Raw genomic sequence first — 10,924 nt, 5'->3', positions numbered from 1 at the left:
GAAAGACTAGAGATCTCTTCAAGAACATTAGAGATACCAAGGGAACATTTCATGCAAAGATGGGCTCGATAAAGGACGGAAATGGTATGGACCTAACAGAAGCAGAAGATATTAAGAAGAGGTGGCAAGAATATATAGAACTGTACAAAAAAGATCTTCATGATGAAGATAATCCCAATGGTGTGATCACTCACCTAGAGCCAGACATCCTGGAATGTGAAGTCAAGTGGGCCTTAGAAAGCATCACTATGAACAAAGCTAGTGGAGGTGATGGAATTCCAGTTGAGCTATTTCAAATGCTGAAAGATGATGCTGTGCAAGTGCTGCACTCAATATGCCAGCAAATTTGGAAAACTCAGCAGTGGCCATAGGACTGGAAAAGGGATTTCATTCCAATCCCCCAAAAAAGGCAATGCCAAAGAATTCTCAAACTACCGCACAATTGCACTCATTTCACACGCTAGTAAAGTAATGCTTAAAATTCTCCAAGCCAGACTTCAGCAATAGGTGAACCGTGAACTTCCTGATGTTCAAGCTGGTTTTAGAAAAGGCAGAGGAACGAGAGATCAAATTGCCAACATCCGCTGGATCATGGAAAAAGCAAGAGAGTTCCAGAAAAACATCTATTTCTGCTTTATTGACTATGCCAAAGCCTTTGACTATGTGGATCACAATAAACTGTGGAAAATTCTGAAAGAGATGGGAATACAGACCACCTGACCTGCCTCTTGGGAAACCTATATGCAGGTCAGGAAGCAACAGTTAGAACTGGACATGGAACGACAGACTGGTTCCAAATAGGAAAAGGAGTACGTCAAGGCTGTATATTGTCACCCTGCTTATTAACTTCTATGCAGAGTACATCATGAGAAACTCTGGGCTGGAGGAAGCACAAGCTGGAATCAAGATTGTCGGGAGAAATATCAATAAGCTCAGATATGCAGATGACACCACCCTTATGGCAGAAAGTGAAGAGAAACTAAAAAGCCTGTTGCTGAAAGTGAAAGTGGAGAATGAAAAAGTTGGCTTAAACCTCAACATTCAGGAAACGTTGAGCCATGAAAAAATGCAGCCATGAAATTAAAAGACACTTACTCCTTGGAAGGAAAGTTACGACCAATCTAGATAGCATATTGAAAAGCAGAGACATTACTTTGCCAACACAGGTCCGTCTACTCAAGGCTATGGTTTTTCCAGTGGTCATGTATGGATGTGAGAGTTGGACTGTGAAGAAAGCTGAGCACCGAAGAATTGATGCTTTTGAACTGTGGTGTTGGAGAAGACTCTTGAGAGTCCCTTGGACTGCAAGGAGATTCAACCAGTCCACTCTGAAGGCGATCAGCCCTGGGATTTCTTTGGAGGGAATGATGCTGAAGCTGAAACTCCAGTACTTTGGCCACCTCATGCGAAGAGTTGACTCATTGGAAAAGACTCTGATGCTGGGAGGGATTAGGGGCAGGAGGAGAAGGGGATGACAGAGGATGAGATGGCTTGATGGCATCACTGACTCGATGGATATGAGTCTGAGTGAACTCTGGGAGTTGGTGATGGACAGGGAGGCCTAGTGTGCTGTGATTCATGGGGTTGCAAAGAGTCAGACACAACTCAGCGACTGAACTGACTGACTGAAAGAATAAATATCTGTATAACATAAAAATGTCCAAGATTTACACTTGACTAAAACTTCTATAGATTAAAAAGAAATGACCCACAACTTCCTATTCGTTTATTTAAAATATACTATTTGTAATTATACATTTGATTATTGTTTTGTTTATTTCATTGTCTGTCTCTTTCCTTAGTCTCCAGCCTCACTGAGGACAAATGCTGTTTTTTCACCACTAAATACATTCTCTAGGCCTTCCTTGGTGGCTCTATGGTAAAGAACCCACCTGCCAATGCAGGAAATGTGAGTTTGATGGAGAAGGAAATGCAAACCCACTCCAATATTCTTGCTGGAAAATTCCACGGACAGAGAAGTTGGACAGGCTACATTCTGTGGATTTGCAAAAGAGTGTGACATAACTTAGCGACTAAACAAATGCATTCTCCATAGTAAATTCTGTCCAAGTCAGACCTTTTAGAATTAGGAGATAGTAAATATTTTCATATGAATAAATTTATGAGACCATTTTGTTTTTGCTATAGTTCTTTTAAAATATATTTTCTGCAATATCCATATGGACAATTCAATCAGAAAAAAGCATTTTTTTTTTTTTTTTTTACAAAGGAGTTTGTCTTACAAAGATAAATTGGGAAATTGTCTACGCATCTGCAAGAGATCCCATGGGGGCATGTGAGCTTCCCGGAAAAAAAAAAAAAAAAAAAGAAAGAAAGCATGGGGTAAAGCATAGGAGTCTTTTCCAGGCATCAGCCAGAAATTATAATGCCCTAACAAGCTTTTTTTTTTTTTCTCTCCCCAGGAAAAATTAAGTCTTAAATCCTGAGTATACTCTCTGAACTTTTAATTCTAGCTGTAGGGTTCTCAGTATTTCCCATGGCAGGTCACTCCACTCTCCCTCAGCTAACTGATTCTGTCCTGTCCTGACAAATAAGCATTATATACTCCATGTACATAGTCATTATATACTCCATTTCCTCATAGTCTCCACGTCCCATGTCTGATCTCAGTGCTTTGGATGTTGATGCAATAGGGAAATATAATTAAGAACTTTGATATATTTATTTATTAGGTAGAAATTGAGAAATTGAAACTATGATTTACATCTTTGACAAAGTATACTGATGGGAAAATTCTATATCTTCAGAGATATTGAGACCTTTTCTGTATTACACATTTTGTCAGAATTCTCCTTAAATGCCAATTTAACATCAAGCAGAATATATCATCTATATATGTCACTTTTCTATAGAGACAAAGGTAAAATATCAGAGAGACACATATTTATATTTTAGAAATGGAAAAACTGCATGCTAAAAAAAAATCTCAAAATTAGTTCAATTTACCAAACATATTTGTAACAGTGGAACTCACAAGTTCTCTTGTAAGATTTTATGCAATTAGAGATGGATTACTGCATGGAAATTATAATTTTTAAAATTCTGGCTTTATCTTAGGTGTGAAGCCTGATCTTATAAGAAATCTGTCTGGAAGCCTGATCTTATAAGAAATCTGTCTGATGAGTTAAGCAGCTGGTAAGTTAAATCCAGTTCCTAATTATAATAGTGATTTTCCTTAAAATGAATATTTGAATCATTCTGATTGTATTTATGATCTAAGCCTTCTACTAACCTTTGAAGAATTCCAGAAACTTTAAAATGCTACTTTTACTATTTGGGAAAACCTGGCTTCAACTATTATGAATTGTGATTTGCACATGAGCTCTTAAAATTATCAGTGCCATGTCTTTCAGCAGCTATCAAAATATTACTAGATTTACTTGTCTTTTAATATTTCAAAAATTTAATCATATTATTAGCCCTTTGGATTCCATTATGGAAAAAAGTTTAATATGAAGGAGAATGCACTGGCCCAGAAGATAAGTGGACAGTATTGCAGTGAAGAAACTGAAGATATATTAAAAAAAATTAAAATCAAAACACCAGTATGCTTCTAAGATTATGCAGAAGCAAAAATGTATGATGAAATTTTCAAACAAGCTACTTGAATGGATAATATTTAAGTGGTAGGTTTCTTTTTCCTAAGTTTAGTTGAGATGAAGAACAATTATCAAAGGGGAATATAAACATATGTCTAATTTGGATAATGTTAATTAATTCAAAAGAAAGAAAATAAAAGTATTAACTGGCTGAAATAAACAGTACATTTATCTTCAGAAATGTAGAAAATCAGCTCAACCCAGACCAAAGAGAAAGATATGGCTTGATGATAGGATGTTTCCCCAAAGTGAGCAACCCTAGCCTTCAGGTAAGAAAGAGCAGATTGTTTATGGCAGGGAAACTCTGCTATGTCTTACCCATATTTATCCCATGTTACAATATTGCATGTTTTAAATAAGCTATTCAAAATGTATAGTAAGAATAATACAATATACCCATTGATATGACAAATATAATGTCAATGACAATGAATATTTACTAAATGTTTTATCTTAATATATACCAGTTTCTGTCCTAAGCTGTTATATAAGTGAACTCATCAAGCAGATCTCAGAGTTAATTACAGTATTATTCATTTTATAGATGAAGAAGCTGAGGTTATATATTTTATCTGTGACTATGCTCCAAGTGAATTTTGGAGCCAGTATCTCATTCTATGTAGGTCCAGACCTCATAACCTTAATTACTAGAATCTACTATCACTCGAATAGTGTGAAGACCTCCTAAATTTATAACTCTATGGAGGTTCCAAGAGGAAGGAGGGGAAACTAACATGTTTTTGAGCATCAAGTTCTGCATATGTAAGCTTATTTACATTCCACAGTAATCCTGTAAATTAGGAACCTCATGCTTATTTTAAGGAAGAAGGAAAAAGTATTTAAGGAGGTGAAGACTCTTGCATTTGAGTATCAGAGCTGTGTGCTGAACACGACTCTATCTCTGAAGTTTCTGATATTAATATTAATAATATTTCCTATCTTGTTCAGGGAAGGATAGTATAAGATACAATTCCTGAGATGGTGTACTTACATTTTCTCTGGGGCCTTGATCTTATAGTTAGTAATCATGTGTGTGTTATTTGCTCAGTTGTATCTGACTCTTTGTGACCCCATGGACTGTAGCCTACCAGGCTCCTCTGTCCATGGAATTCCCCAGGCAAAAATATTTATTGAAGTGTGTAGCCATTCCCTTCTCCAGGAGATCTTCCCAACCCACGGATTGAACTCTGGTCTCCTTCATGGCAAGCAGATTTTTACCATCAGAGCCAGCGGGGAAGCCCTTAGTAATTGCTGAGGATGGCCAATAATTATTAAATATATAGTACTTTCCAGATATTGCTTTAAGAAATTTCATATTTAGAAACTAATTATTCAAATATCATGATATAAAGAGATATTACCTTTACCTTGATTTTACAGAGAAGTAAACTGAGGCACAATTAAAGGCTTTGACATAGTCAATAAAGCAGAAATAGATGTTTTTCTGGAACTCTTGGTTTTTTGATGATCCAGTGGATGTTGGCAATTTGATCTCTGGTCCCTCTGCATTTTCTAAAACCAGCTTGAACATCTGGAAGTTCATGGTTCATGTATTGCTGAAGCCTGGCTTGGAGAATTTTAAGCATTACTTTACTAGCGTGTGAGATGAGTGCAATTGTGCAGTAGTTTGAGCATTCTTTGGCATTACCTTTTTTGGGATTGGAATGAAAACTGACCTTTTCCAGTCTGGTGGCCACTGCTGAGTTTTCCAAATTTGCTAGCATATTGAGTGCAGCACCTTCATAGCATCATCTTTCAGGATTTGAAATAGCTCAACTGGAATTCCATCACCTCCACTAGCTTTGTTCGTAGTGATGCTCTCCAAGGCCCACTTGACTTCACATTCCAGGACGTCTGGCTCTAGGTGAGTGATCACACCATCGTGATTATCTTCGTCATGAAGATCTTTTTTGTACAGTTCTTCTGTGTATTCCTGCCACCTCTTCTTGATATCTTCTGCTTCTGTTAGGTCTATACCATTTCTGCCCTTTATCGAGCCCATCTTTGCATTAAATGTTCCCTTGGTATCTCTAATTTTCTTGAAGCAATCTCTAGTTTTTTCCCATTCTGTTGTTTTCCTCTATTTCTTTGCATTGATCACTGATGAAGCCTTTCTTATCTCTTCTTGCTATTCTTTGGTATTCTGCACTCAGGTGCTTATATTTTTCCTTTCTCCTTTGCTTTTCGCTTCTCTTCTTTTCACAGCTATTTGTAAGGCCTCCTCAGACAGCCATTTTGCTTGTTTGCATTTCTTTTCCATGGGGATGGTCTTGATCCCTGTCTCCTGTACAATGTCACAAACCTCCGTCCATAGTTCATCAGGCACTCTATCTATCAGATCTAGTCCCTTAAATCTATTTCTCACTTCCACTGTATAAGGGATTTGATTTAGGTCATATCTGAATGGTCTTGTGGTTTTCCCTACTTTCTTCAATTTAAGTCTGAATGTGGCAATAAGGAAAAAGCAAACCTAGACAGCATAAGAGATTTCACTTTATCAGTATAGGTCCATATAGTCAAAGCTATGGTTTTTCCAGTAGTCATGTAGTCTCACAGATGTGAGAGTTGGACCACAGAGAAGGCTGAGTACCAAAGAATGGAGGCTTTCAAACTGTGATGTTGCAGAAGACTTTTGAAAGTCTGGACAGCAAGGAGAACAAACAAGTCAATTCTAAAGGAAATCAACCCTGAATATTCATTGGAAGGACTGATGCTGAAGCTGAAGTTTCAAAATTTTGTTCACCTGATTTGAAGAGACGAATCACTGGAAAAGATGCTGATGCTGGGAAAGATTCATGGGGGTAACAGAGAATGATATGGTTGGATGGCATCATTGACTCAATGGACATGTATTTGAGCAAACTCCAGGAGACAATGAAGGACAGGGAAGCCTGGCGTGCTACAGTCCATGAGATCACAAAGATTCAGACATGCTTAGGACAAGAAGAAGCCTTGATACTGGAAAAAAGTCTGATGTATTTACAAGCACTGTGGAGAACAGTAAAGAAAATACTGTATCAGGTGAAGCAAAAGTAGCTGTGGCATTTTTTAAAATTTAAATTTGGAAAAATGATAGTAATTATACATAAAATTGAGAAACATTGCCAAAATGACTAATAACAATAATATAGAAGTGAATGGCACTTGCTTTATAGGGCTCAGGCTTCAGTAATTTTTGTAATAGAATATTTTATAATTTGATTAATTATAATGTCCCTGCTTTGTTAACTTCTAGGTTACAACGATTTATTTAAGAAATAATGACAATTTCATAAATAACTATCCCAAGAAAATATTTTTTTTAAATATCATGCATATCATTAGTATTTCTATAATCAGGAATATAAGTAAAAGTTACTTTCTTAAGTAGTTTTAGTTTAAGTTGTAGATACTTTCATTTTCAATTAATTTTCCAGTATGCTTCTATAGTTTAGGGTTAAGCATATTTTTAGTCCAAGAATTTAAGATCATTTTGATAATTTGCTCATACGATCCTGGAAGAAAGCATATTCTAACTGAAAAAAAAAATGAGTAGAAACATTCCATTAATTCATAGGCAGGATAGTTTGAAAATCTGTCTCTCTCATGTTAACTAGATGCTATCCTAACAAAATGGGAAAATAATTAGAACAGTTAATTAGTTTCCTTTTTTTCCCTTAAATGTCTTTCCTTGACAGCCTCCAACTTAATATCAGAGACTTCATAATCTTGCTACTTAAATTATAACTTACATTTCTAACACCTCCTCATTATTTCCAATTTCCTTTGTTAATATTAGAGTTACTGATTTTATATATACAAGATCCTCATTTTTATATTTATGTGATTTAAAGAGAACATTTCATATGATAAACTACAAGGACTAAAATTGCTGCTAAGACAAATTCATTATTTATAACAACAAATTTCTCCTTTTTAATATGAGCATTTCTAGTATAAATATAAATATTTCATGGTAGTGCAGGTAGAATTAGCAGGTATATACTGTGCAATGGACACCCATTATTTTCTCTTTCACTTTGTTTTTCTTCATATAATTGTGTATAGATTGAGTATCTCATATAGCATAATAAAAAATAAACAAAAGTGTGATGAAATATTAATAGCTAAAAATGAAGCCATTGCAATTCATATCAATTGATTTTTATTACAGGTCTTTCACAGACATAAAAGATAAATAATGATAATAATACCTGGAAGAAGATAATAACTTCCTGGAAGAAGTTTTAAACATTTCATATGAATCGAACCATTAATCCAAATAAGTGTCCAGTGATCATTTTATTATCTCTTTTTTTTTTTGTAAAAAAGGAAGCCAAATACTTAACAATTTGGGTAAATACTGATAAACACTAAAGACTGTTTTTAGGTTTATTTTAATTTTCTTTCACTCTCTGGATATTGCTAATTTGGTTGTCAGATACAAACTAGTCTTATGATTCTAGGGACATGTTATTTTTGTTTGTTTGTTTTTGTTATTTCTTTCATAACCAAGTTGTTTCACACAAAAAGTCATGAATAAGCTGAATGTTTCCCAACAGCTTCAAAGTTTTCTCTTAACAACTGTACCAATTCTTAGCTAAACTAATTGTATTTGCTCTCTGTGTAACTGTTCTCAGTCTTCCTGATTGAGTTTGCTCTACCTTGACATTCAGAATCCTCTAATACTAAGGTATTCTATACTGTAACATTTTGCTTTTTTAATTACTCACTAAATACATATTATGCAGAGTAGCAAAGGAGGCAGAAGAGTGATGAATCTCTCTATCATTACATTCCCTTATTTTATATGTACCTCTTTTTCTCTTTAATATTTTTTCTCTTCTGTCTTAAGTATAAGTTTTTTTCTTCTTTTCTTTAATATAACCTCTATGTGACACTAAAAAGCCTCTTGATGAAAGTGAAAGAGGAGAGTGAAAAAGTTGGCTTAAAGGTCAACATTCAGAAAATGAAGATCATGGCATCCGGTCCCATCACTTCATGGCAAATAGATGGGGAAACAGTGTCAGACTTTATATTTTGGGGCTCCAAAATCACTACAGATGGTGACTGAAGCCATGAAATTAAAAGACACTCACTCCTTGGAAGGAAAGTTATGACCAACCTAGATAGCATATTGAAAAGCAGAGACATCACTTTGCCAACAAAGGTCCGTCTAGTCAAGGCTATGGTTTTTCCTGTGGTCATGTATGGATGTGAGAGTTGGACTGTGAAGAAAGCTGAGCACCGAAGAATTGATGCTTTTGAACTGTGGTGTTGGAGAAGACTCTTGAGAGTCCCTTGGACTGCAAGGAGATTCAACCAGTCCATTCTGAAGGAGATCAGCCCTGGAATTTCTTTGGAAGGAATGATGCTAAAGCTGAAACTCCAGTACTTTGGCCACCTCATGCGAAGAGTTGACTCATTGGAAAAGACTCTGATGCTGGGAGGGATTGGGGGCAAGAGGAGAAGGAGACGACAGAGGATGATATGGCTGGATGGCATCACTGACTCGATGGGCGTGAGTCTGAGTGAACTCCAGGAGTTGGTGATGGACAGGGAGGCCTGGTGTGCTGTGATTCATGGGGTTGCAAAGAGTTGGACACGACTGAGCGACTGATCTGATCTGATCTGATCTGATGCAAATGTGATATCATTATTATTATTATTGATTTATACTAAAATAGATAAATTTTCAGGGAGTCAGTTTGCCTCATATAGTCCTAGCATTATCTCTTTTCTTAATTACTGAAATATGGAAAGGACCAGCAACTAAAATACTAAGATAGTAGGATGATGTTATCCTCCACTTCCATCTCCTCTTTCATAACCAGGGATTCCCAGATGTGAGTGATGGCTGCAGAGAACTGAACTGTATTTCCAGAGTTCGTACTGTTAGGACTTTCTGGCAGATGGGATGTGCAGCAGGCGCTCTTCATTCTCTTCCTGCTGGCTTTCAGCATAGCTGTGCTTGCCAATGTAGGGATGGTCCTGCTGATCAAGGTGGACCCTAGACTCCACACATCCGTGTCTTATTTCCTGAGCAATGTGTGCTCCTGTGATGTTCGCTGCTCCTCCACTGTCTATCCCAGTATGCTGGCTGATTTCTCATCTGAGCTAAAGAAGATTTCATTTAATTTGTGTGCTGTTCAGATGTATTGTTTTGGGACCTTTGCAGATGTGGAATGTCTCCTGTTGACTATCATGGCTTATGATCACTATGTAGCCATTTGTAATCCACTTCTTTATGCAGTTGTCATGTCCAGGAGATTCTGTACCCAGCTTGTAGTTTTTATGTACTTAGAACCTTTGATCTATCCAGGAGTTTTTTACCTGTTGCACAATTCAGTTGTCATTCTGCAATTCCAATGTCATCAATCATTTTTTTCTGTAACTTCCCACCCTTATTAGTCCTGTTTTCCTCAGATACAACCATCAATGAGATTGTGATGTTCCCTTATAGCAGCTGTGTTCTGGGTTGCAGTATCATCATTGTCTTCATCTCCTACAGCTACATCATAACAACCATCCTTAGAATGAACTCAGCCAAGGGGAGATGCAAAGCCTTCTCTACATGTGCCTCCCAGTTAACCACTGTGGCTATATTTCATGGCACGCTCCTGCTCATGTATCTCAGACCCAGCTCCAGTTACTCTATGGACACAGACAAAATGGCCTCTGTCTTCCACAGTGTTTTCATCCCAGTGTTAAATCCACTGATCTACAGTTTAAGAAACAAGGATGTGAAAACTTCACTGAAAAGAGTAATTGTCACTAAATTACATTTTTACCCAAAATGATTTATTTAAAGATTTTGATAGCTAATGTTCAGGTACTTTGACTGAGTCTGGTAATCTCACCAATACAACTTCTAGATATTTTCCATCGCTTATCTTTATGCCTAAAATGAATGTGGGGGTCAGAAATTATTTGTCTTCATTGTCTCTCTAAACTAAGGAAGAATAGTAATGGATTCACTTTGCTATTTTTTAGAAAAGATATATTATATCTCTTCTTTGTTCATGTGTATGCTTCAGAGAGATATCATGGGCAGAGCAATCCTTCTTCCCACACCAACTCAACTTGTGGTCCAAATATTCCAATAATTTTTTAAAAACAATGGGATTAATAAACTTTCTCCCTCAAAAGTGAGAGTTAGTGGGTTAAAAGGTTTGTTTTTGCATTTCTTGTGTAATAGTAACATATGTTCCATCATGACACTTAGTAGTACTTAAGTAATAAAAATATATAAAGAAAGAAAGAAAAGAAAAACCTCCTACCTTAACTCAAAGTTTCATTGATGCAAAAATGAGTTTTGCCAATTT

General features: G+C 36.3%; 1 pseudogene; it reads left to right on the top strand.

Moving 5' to 3' along the window:
- Nucleotides 1–9,452: 9,452 nt before the first annotated feature.
- LOC129632085 (olfactory receptor 8U9-like) lies at nucleotides 9,453–10,399 on the top strand (annotated as a pseudogene).
- Nucleotides 10,400–10,924: the final 525 nt, after the last annotated feature.

The sequence above is a fragment of the Bubalus kerabau genome, chromosome 17 (genome assembly GCF_029407905.1).
Source record: "Bubalus kerabau isolate K-KA32 ecotype Philippines breed swamp buffalo chromosome 17, PCC_UOA_SB_1v2, whole genome shotgun sequence".
NCBI lineage: Eukaryota > Metazoa > Chordata > Mammalia > Artiodactyla > Bovidae > Bubalus > Bubalus kerabau.
This window is presented reverse-complemented; position numbering and strand designations above follow the sequence as displayed.